The following is a 9,549-nucleotide window of genomic DNA, read 5'->3' as shown; positions in this document are numbered from 1 at the left end:
TCCAGGCTATGGTTTTTCCAGTAGTCATATGTGGATGTGAGAGTTTGACTATAAAGAAAGCTGAGTGCCAAAGAATTGATGCTTTTGAACTGTGGTGTTGGAGAAGACTCTTGAGAGTCCCTTGGACTGCAAAGAGATCCAGCCAGTCCATCTTAAAGGAAATCAATCCTGAATATTCTTTGGAAGGATTGATCCTGAAGCTGAAACTCCATTACTTTGGCCACCTGATGCGAAGAACTGACTCATTTGAAAAGACCCTGATGCTGGGAAAGATTGAAGGCAGGAGGAGAAGGGGATGACAGTGGATGAGAAGATGGCATCACCAACTCAATGGACATGAGGTGATGGACAGGGAGGCCCAGTGTGTTGCAGTCCATGGGGTCACAAAGAGTCAGACACAACTGAGTGGACTGAACTGAACCGAAGATTAGGTAGCATTTGTTTCTTTTTGCTTTTATTTTTATTGTATTGAGAGACTAGCCTAAGGAAATACTCATATATTTTATGTCAGAGACTGTGTTGTCTATGATTTCCTCTAAAACTTATATGGTGTGATGCCTGGATTCAAGTCCTTTAGTGTTTTGAGTTCACTGCCATGTATGATGTGATGGTGTGTTCTGATTCCATTGATTTCCATGCAGCTGTCCAACTTTTCCATCACTTGCTGAGGAGACTCTCTTTTCCCCATTGCATATCTTTGTTTCCTTTGTGCAAGATTAATTGACTGTAGGTGTGTGGGTTTGCTACTGGGCTCTCTCTTTTTTTCCATTGATCCATAGGTCTGTTTTTGTGCCAGTACCACATTGTTTTGATGACTGTTGCTCTGCAGTATTGCCTGAAGTCTGAAGAGGGCTGTGCCTCCTGATCTGTTCTTTGTCCTGAGGATTTTTTTGGCAATATTGGGTCATTAATGCTTCCATATAAATTTCAGTATTATTGGTTCTAGCTATAGAAAAACATGTTCACAGATATTTTGATAGAGATTGCATTAAATCTGTAGATTTCATGGGGTAGTATGGCCATTTTAACAATTTAATGCTTCCAATAAAAAAGCTCATGATATTCTTCCATTTCAAATTCCTTTATTAATATTTTTTAGTTTTCACTTCTTTTGTCAGGTTGGTTTCTAAGTATTTTCTATTTATATAATATTTTGCAACCATTTTATTTTCATTTCAATTTTATTCAAATTTCTTGTGATATAATATGTACAACATAATTACCATTTAATAATTTTTTAAAGATTTTTATTTATATTAAAATAGCATTGATTTAATGCTACATTAGTTTCAGTTGTAGAGCCTACAGATTTATTTATACATGTGTCTATTCTTTTTTTTCTTTTCAAAATATGATATAGAAAGTGTTGAGTAAAGTTCACTGTGGTCCTTGTTAATTATGTACCTTGTAGAGAGTAGTGTGTATAAATTATCCCCAAACACCTAAACTATTCCTACCCATCTCTTACACTTTGGTAACCATAACTCTCTTTACATACTCTGTGAGTCTGTGTCTCTGTTTCTCGAGTCGGTGTCTCTGTTTCTTTTTTGTAAGTTCATTCAATTTTTGAGGAAGTCCCTCACTGTTCTCTCTAGTGGTGGTACCACTTTACATTCCCACCAGCAGTTAGCAGGGTTCCCTTTGCTCCACTCTCTGTCCAATAATTCTTATTTGTGAGCATTTTAATTATGGAAATTCTGATAGTTGTGGTGATACCTTACCACGGTCTTGATTTTCATTTTGTTAAAAAATTATTGATGTTGAACATCTATTCCTGTGATTTTGGCTATCTGAAGGTCTTCTCTGGAGAAATGTCTCTATAGATCTTCCATCCAGTTTTTGATATGGTTGCTAGTGTTTTGATATTGAGGTGAGTGAGCTTTTTGTACATTCTGGAGATTAGTGTCTTATGGATCACATCCTTTGCAATTATTTTCTCCCATTCTCTGTTATTTTATCTGCTTTTTGTTGTGCAAAAAGCCATAAATTTGATTAGGTCTCTCTTTTTTTTTTTTTTTTTTCCCTATTGCCTTGGGAGCCTGACATAAGAAAACAGTGGGAGGATTTCTAACAGAGTATGTTTTCCCTTCATTTTTCTTTAGGTGTTTGTGGTGTGATATCTCCTATTTAAGTACTCTAGCCATTTTGAGTTCCTTTTTTTGGTAGGTGTGTGATTATTTAACTAACTTCAGTGATTATCTGTGGCTGTCCAACTTCCTTATCCCCACTTGCTGTGGAGACTGTCTTTCCCCCGTTGTGCATTCTTATTCCTCTGTCAAAGATTAATTGACCATAGACGTGTAGGTTTGTGCCTGGGGTCTATATTCAGTTCCATTGTCCCATAGGCCTGTTTTTGTGCCAGGACCTCCTTGTTTTGAATACTGTAGCTCTTTACTGTTTTGTGAATTTTGGGAGGGTTATGCCTCCTGCTTTGTTCTTGGTCTTCTGGATTGCTTTAGCAATTCTGGGTCATGTATGGTTCCATGTCAATTTTAGGATTATTGTTTTGAATTCTGTGAAAAACATCATGGGTAATTTGACAGGGATTGCATTAAATCTTTGGACTGCTTTCATAGTATGTCCATTTTAGCAATACTAATGTTTACAATTCAAGAGCATGGCCTATCTTTCCAATTTTTTGCATCACCTACAGTTTCCTTTCTTAATATTTTATGGTTCATAGTATATAAGTCTTTTGCCTCTTTGGCCAGCTTTGTTCCTGTGTTTTATTTATTTTGATGCAATTTTATTTTTTTTTTCAAATTCCTATATTATGGTAAAATATGCATAACAGAACATTTATCATCTTAATCATTTCTTAAGTTTTTCTTTTGTATTGGAGAAGAGTTAATTTGCTTTGTTGTATTAGGTTTATTTGTATAGCCTAGAGTGTGCTTATACATAAATCTATTTTTTTTCAGATTCTTTTTCTATATAGGTTATACAGTGTATTGATCAGATTTACCAGTGCTATGCATTAGGTCCTGTCGATTATCTGTTTTGGGTATAGTTGTGTGCATATGTTAATACCACTCTCCTAATTCATCCCTTCCCACCACCTTTCCCCTTGGTAAGGATAAGTTTGTTCTCTTGGTCTCTAAATCTGTGTGTTTCTGTTTTATAAATAAGTTATTCTTTAAAACATATAACCTTATTTACTTTTTTCTGTGCTGGTCTTCATTGCTGTGTGAGCCTCTGTCTCGTTGCAGTGATCAGGTTTGTGCGTGGGCTTCTCGTTGCTGTGGCTTCTCTTGTTGCAGAGCACAGGCTCTGGGGCCTGCAGGCTTCAGCAGTTGCAGCACATGGGCTCAGTAGCTGAGGCTCCTGGGCTCTAGGGCACAGGCTCAGTAGTTGTAGGGCACGGGCTTAGCTGCACCTTGGCATGTGGGATCTTCCTGAATCAGGAATCAAACCATGTCTCCTACTTTGGCAGGGGATTCTTTATCACTGAGCCACCAGGGAAGCCCTAAATAAATTAATTTTTAAGGAACCTCCATACTGTTTTCATAGTGGCTGAACAAATATATATTTTGACTGTGTAGAAGGGCTCCTTTTTCTCCACAACCTCCCCAGAATTTATTTGGAGACATTTTAATTATGGAAATTACAATAGTTGTGTGGTGATCACTGATTGTAGATTTCATTGAAGTGAAGTGAAGTCGCTCGGTCGTGTCCGACTCTTTGCGACCCCATGGACTGTAGCCTATCAGGCTCCTCCGTCTATGGGATTTTCCAGGCAAGAGTGCTGGAGTGGATTGCCATTTCCTTCTCCATTAGCATTTCTCTAATAATTATCAATGTCAAACATATTTATATGTGCCTTTTGGTCATATGGACTTCCCTGGTGGCTCAGACGGTAAAGCATCTGCCTACAATGTGGGAGACCCGGGTTCAATCCCTGAGTTGGGAAGCTCTCCTGGCGAAGGGAATGGCAACCCATTCCAGTATTCTTGCCTCCCCCGCCCCAAAACAGGGGCTCAAAGAAATATTTTTCTACCGACACACCATCTTGAATGCGCTCGATCTTGTCTGATCTCGGAAGCTAAGCAGGGTCGGGCCTGGTTAGTACTTGGATGGGAGACCGCCTGGGAATACCGGGTGCCCTAGACTTTTTTTCTTTGGACTTCCCTGGTGGCTAGGATGGTAAAGCGTCTGTCTACAATGCAGGAGACCTGGGTTTGATCCCTGGGTCAGGAAGATCCCCTGGAGAAGGACATGGCAACCCACTCCAGTACTATTGCCTGGAAAATCCCATAGACAGAGGAGCCTGGTAGGCTACAGTCCATGGGGTCGCAAAGAGTCGGACACGACTGAGAAACTTCACTTTGGCCATATGTCTTTGGGAAAATATCTATGTAGATCTTCTGCCTATATTTTGAATGGATTTTCTGTTGTTTTTAAATATTGAAGTGAATGAACTGTTTGTATATTTTGAGGACTGGCCCCTAGTCTGGTCCATCATTTGCAAATATTTTCTCCCATTCTGTGGGTGGTCTTTTCATTTTGCTTATGGTTACCCTGCAGTGCAGAAGCTCCTGAATTTGATTAGGTAAGATTTATTTCTTTTTGATTTTATGGTTATTGCTTTGGGAAACTGGCCTAAGGAAACACTCATACATTTTGTGTCAGAGAATGTTTTGTCTATGATTTCTTCTCAGACTTACATGGTGTGATGCCTTAATCATTTTGATTCCATTTTTGTGTATGTTGTGATATAATTTCCATGTGATTTCCATGCAGCTGTCCAGCTTTCCCAATACCACTTGTTGAGGGAATTATCTTCTCCCATTGTATATTCTTGTTTCCTTTACACCAGATTAACTGATTGTGGGTTTATTACTGGGCTGTCTCTTCTGTTCCATTGATCCATAGGTTGGTCTTTGTGCCAGTACCATATTGTTTTGATGACTGTTGCTCTGTAGTACTGCCTGAAGTCTGGGGAGGGATTTGTTCTTTGTCCTCAGGATTTCTTTGGCAATACTGGGTCATTTATGATTTCATATAAATTTCAGTATTTTTGGTTCTAGTTCTGTATAAAAATGTCCATGACCATTTTGATGGAGATTTCATTAAATCTGTAGATTTCTTGTGGTCGTATGGCCATTTTAACAATTTAATTCTTCTGCTAAAAGAACATGTGATATTCCTCCTTTTATTTAAATCTTTTTCAAATTCCTTTACTAATATTTTATAGTTCTAAGGATATAAGTATTTCACTTCTTTGTTTAGGTTGATTTCTAAATACTTTAATCTTTTGCTATCATTTTGTTTTCATTTCAGTATTATTCAAGTTTCTTTATTGTGATACAATATGTACAGCATAACATTGACCATCTTAATTATTTTTTAAGGTTTGCATTGATAATAAAATAGTGCCAATTTATAGTGCTCTGCTGGTTTCACTTGTAGAGCCTAAGGATTTATTTATACATATATCTATTATTTTTCTATTTTAAAAAATACCATATAATGAGTACTGAGAAAAGTTCCCTGTGGTCATTGTTGATTATATATTTTGTGTAGTGATGTGCATGTTTTTGTTGTTCAGTTGTGCAGTTGTGTCCAACTCTTTGAGACCTCTTTGACTGCAATACACCAGGCTTCTCTGTCCTTCAGTATCTCCCTGAGCTTGCCCAAACTCATGTCCATTGAGTCAGGGATGCCATGCAACCACCTCATCCTCTGTCACCCTCTTTTCCTCCTGCCCTCAATCTCGCCCAGAATCAGGGTCTTTTCCAAGGAGTCAGTTCTTCACATCTGAGTCTTGATCTCAAAGTTTGCAACTATTTTCTCCCATGGGTTGTTTTTTTTTTTTTTTTTTTTTTTATCATTTTCTTTCTGGGTTTCCCTTGCTGTGTAAAACATCATAAGCTTGATTAGGTCCCATTTGTGTATCCTGAGTTCATTTTTTACTGCCTTTAGAGACTGACCTATGAGAATGCTTAGCCTACTTTTTCCTCTAGGAGTTAATGATTTGTTGCCTCTTATTTGAGTCTTCAGCCATTTTTAGCTCCTTTTTGGTGAATGGTGTGTGTGTGGCTTGTAATTTCAGTGACTGTCCTATGGCTGTGCCACTTTCCCAAGAGCACTTGATGAGGAGACAAGTCTTCTCTCACTTGGGTTGGGTTGGCCAAATTGTTCTTTCAAGTTTTTCCATAGCATCATACAGAAATATCTGAATGATATTTGTGGCCAACTCAATATATTCTTGCTTCCACTGTGGAAGATTGACTGGCCATGAGTGTGTAGGTTTGATCCTAGGGTCTCTCTTCTTTTCCATTGTCCCATAGGACTGTTTCTATATCAGGACCTCCTTGTTTGAATATTGTAGCTCTGTTGTGTTGTATGCAGTCTGGGAGGGTTATGCCTTCTGCTTTGTTCTTTGTCCTCTGGATTGCTTTAGCAATTCTGGGTCATGTATGTTTCCATGTAAATTTTATGATCATTGGTTCTATTTCTGTGAAAAATGTGCTAGGGAATTTGATAGGGATTGCATGAAATCTGTAGATTTCTTTGGGTAATATGGCCATTTAAAAATACTACTGGTATAAATTCAAAGCATGGGATATATGGTTGTCAGCATATAAATCTTTCATCTTTGTAGTCAGGTTTAAACCTAAGTATTTTATTTACATTAATCTGATTTTATTTTATATTCCTAAAATTTTCTTTATTGTGGTAACATGCATATTATAACATTTATCATCTTAATCACTGAAAAAAATTTTGTTTTATGTTGGCTTAGAGCTAATTTACAATGTTGTGTTAATTTCATCTGTACAGCCTAGTGATGTGGTCATACAGAAATCTATTTTTCTTTTTTTCAGGTTCTTTATCATCTAGGTTACATAGGATATTGATTAGAGGTTGTTGTGCAAAAGCTCACAAGTTAGATTAGGCCACATTTTTTTCTTATATAATTTTATTTATCTATTTATTTATGGCTGTACTGGGTCTTCTTGCTGAGTGGGCTCTCTCTAGTTGCAGCGCATGGGCTTCTCACTGCAGTGGCTCCTCTATTTGCAGAGCCCAGGCTCTAGGGCTCGAGCGCTGCGGTAGTTCTGGTTCCCGGGCTCCGGAGCACAGGCTCAGTAGCTGTGGCACAGGGGCTTTGTTGCTCTGCCCCATGTGGCATCTTCCTGAGCCAGGCATTGAACCTGTGTCTACCGTCTACTGCATTCACAGGTGGATTCTCTACCACTGAGCCACCAGGGAAGCCCTGTTTGTTTTTATTTGTATTGCTTTGGGAAACTAGCCTAAGAAAATGCTGGTACGATTTGTGGCACAGAATGTTTTGCCTATGATTCCCTCTAAAACTTACATGGTATGATGTCTGGATTTAAGTTCTTAAGTATTTTGAGTTCATTGTTGTGTATGGTGTGAGGGTGTATTCTAATTTTATTGATTTCCATGTGGCTGTCCAACTTTCCCAACACCACTTGCTGAGGAGACTGTCTTCTCCCCATTGTATATTCTTTCCTTTGTGGAAGATGGACTGTGGGTGTGTGGGTTTGCTAACTGGGCTCTCTCTTTTGTTCCACTGATCCATAGGTCTGTTTTTGAGCCAAGACCACGTTGTTTTGATGACCATTGCTCTGGAGTATTGCCTGAAGTCTGGGGAGGGTTATGCCTCTCAATTTGTTCTTATCCTCAGGATTTCTTTGGCAATACTGGGTCATTCATGGTCCATATAAATTTCATTATTAATGGTTCTAGCTCTGTAAAAAAAAAAAAGTGTCCATGCATATGGTGATCAAGATTGCATTAAATCTGTAGATTTCTTGGGGTTGTGGCTATTTTAACAATTTAGTGCTTCCAATAAAACAGCATGTGATATTCTTCCATTTCAAAAATTCTTATTTTATAGTACTCAGGATATAAGCATTTCACTTCTTTTGTCAGGTTGACTTATATGTATTTAATATTTTGCTACCATTTTATTTCATTTCACTTTCATTCCAACTTTTTTTAATGTGGTACAATATGCATAACATAACATTTACCATCCTAATATGATTTGCATTGATAATAAAATACTGTTGATTTACAATGCTGTGTTGCTTTTACTTGTCAGAGTGTAGGCATTTGTTTATATATATGTCTATTTTTCAGTTTTTTTCAAATACAATATAGAGAGTATTGAGTTAAAGTTCCCTGTGGTCCTTATTAATTATGTATTTTGTAGCGAGTGCTGTGTATAAATTATACCCAGACTCCTGAATCATTCTTGCCCATCTCCTTTCCCTTTGGTAGCCATAAATCTCTCTGCTCATCCTGTGAGTCTGTTTCTCTTTGGTAGGTAAGTTCACTGAATCTTTAAGGGCCCTCCTTACTGTTCTCCACAGTGGCAGTACCACTTCGTGTTCTCACCAACAGTGTAGAAGGGTTCCTTTTTCTCCACACTCAGTGCAACATTTCTTATTTGCAGACTTTTTAATTCTGGAAATTCTGATTGTTGTGGTGATACCTCATTGTGGTTTTGATTTTAATTTTGTTAAAACATTACTGATGCTGAGCATTTAATCCTGTGCTCTTTGGCCATGTATAGATCGACTCTCGGAGAAGGCAGTGGCACCCCACTCCAGTACTCTTGCCTGGAAAATCCCATGGACGGAGGAGCCTGGAAGGCTGCAGTCCATGGGGTTGCTGAGGGTCGGACACGACTGAGCGACTTCACTTTCACTTTTCACTTTCATGCATTGGAGAAGGAAATGGCAACCCACTCCAGTGTTCTTGCCTGGAGAATCCCAGGGACGGGGGAGCCTTGTGGGCTGCTGTCTATGGGGTCACACAGAGTCGGACACGACTGAAGTGACTCAGCAGCAGCAGCAGATCGACTCTAGAGAAATGCCTGTGGAGATCTTCTGCCCATTTTTTTGTTTGGTTGTTAGTGTGTTGATATTGAGGTGAATAAGATGTTTTTATACTTTTGAGATCAGTATCTTGTGGATCAGACCATTTGCAACTAATTTTCTCCCATTCAGAAGACTGTCTCTTCATTTTTTTTCAAGGTTTCCTTTGCTGTGCCAAACATCATAAGCTTGATTAGGTCCCATTTGTATATCTTTGGTTCATTTACATTGACTTGGGAGACTGATCTAAGAAAAGAACAGTACAATTTCTGAGAATTTTACCTAGTTTTTTTCCTCTAGGATTTCATGGTGTGGTGTATCCTATTAAGTTCTCCAACTTTCCCCTCGCCACTTGATGAGGAGGCTGTCTATTCCTCATTGTGTATTCTTGCTTCCTCTGTTGCAGATTAATTGTAGGTGTGTAAGCTTGTGCCCGGGGCTCTCTGCTTTCTCATTGTCTCCTAGGTCTGTTTCTTTGCCAGAACCCCCTTGTTTTGAATACTGTAGCTCTGTAGTCTTGTGTGGAGTCTGGGAGGGTTATGCCTTCTGCTTTGTTCTTGGTCCTTAGGATTGCTTTGGCAATTAAAACCTATTATTTTTTAATTTTAGGATTATTGTTTATAATCCTGGGAAAATTACCACAGGTAATTTGACAGGGATTGCATTAAATCTGTAGATTGCTTTGCATAGTATGCCC

The 9,549-nt window shown here is 38.5% G+C and overlaps 1 pseudogene; it reads left to right on the top strand.

Annotated features, from left to right (window-relative positions):
* The first annotated feature begins 3,991 nt into the window (after nt 1-3,991).
* LOC129623893 (uncharacterized) lies at nt 3,992-4,110 on the top strand (annotated as a pseudogene).
* Nucleotides 4,111-9,549: the final 5,439 nt, after the last annotated feature.

Source organism: Bubalus kerabau, chromosome 11 (genome assembly GCF_029407905.1).
Source record: "Bubalus kerabau isolate K-KA32 ecotype Philippines breed swamp buffalo chromosome 11, PCC_UOA_SB_1v2, whole genome shotgun sequence".
In the NCBI taxonomy this organism is placed as follows: domain Eukaryota; kingdom Metazoa; phylum Chordata; class Mammalia; order Artiodactyla; family Bovidae; genus Bubalus; species Bubalus kerabau.
Note: the sequence above shows the minus strand (reverse complement) of the source record. Positions and strands in the feature narration are given on the sequence as shown.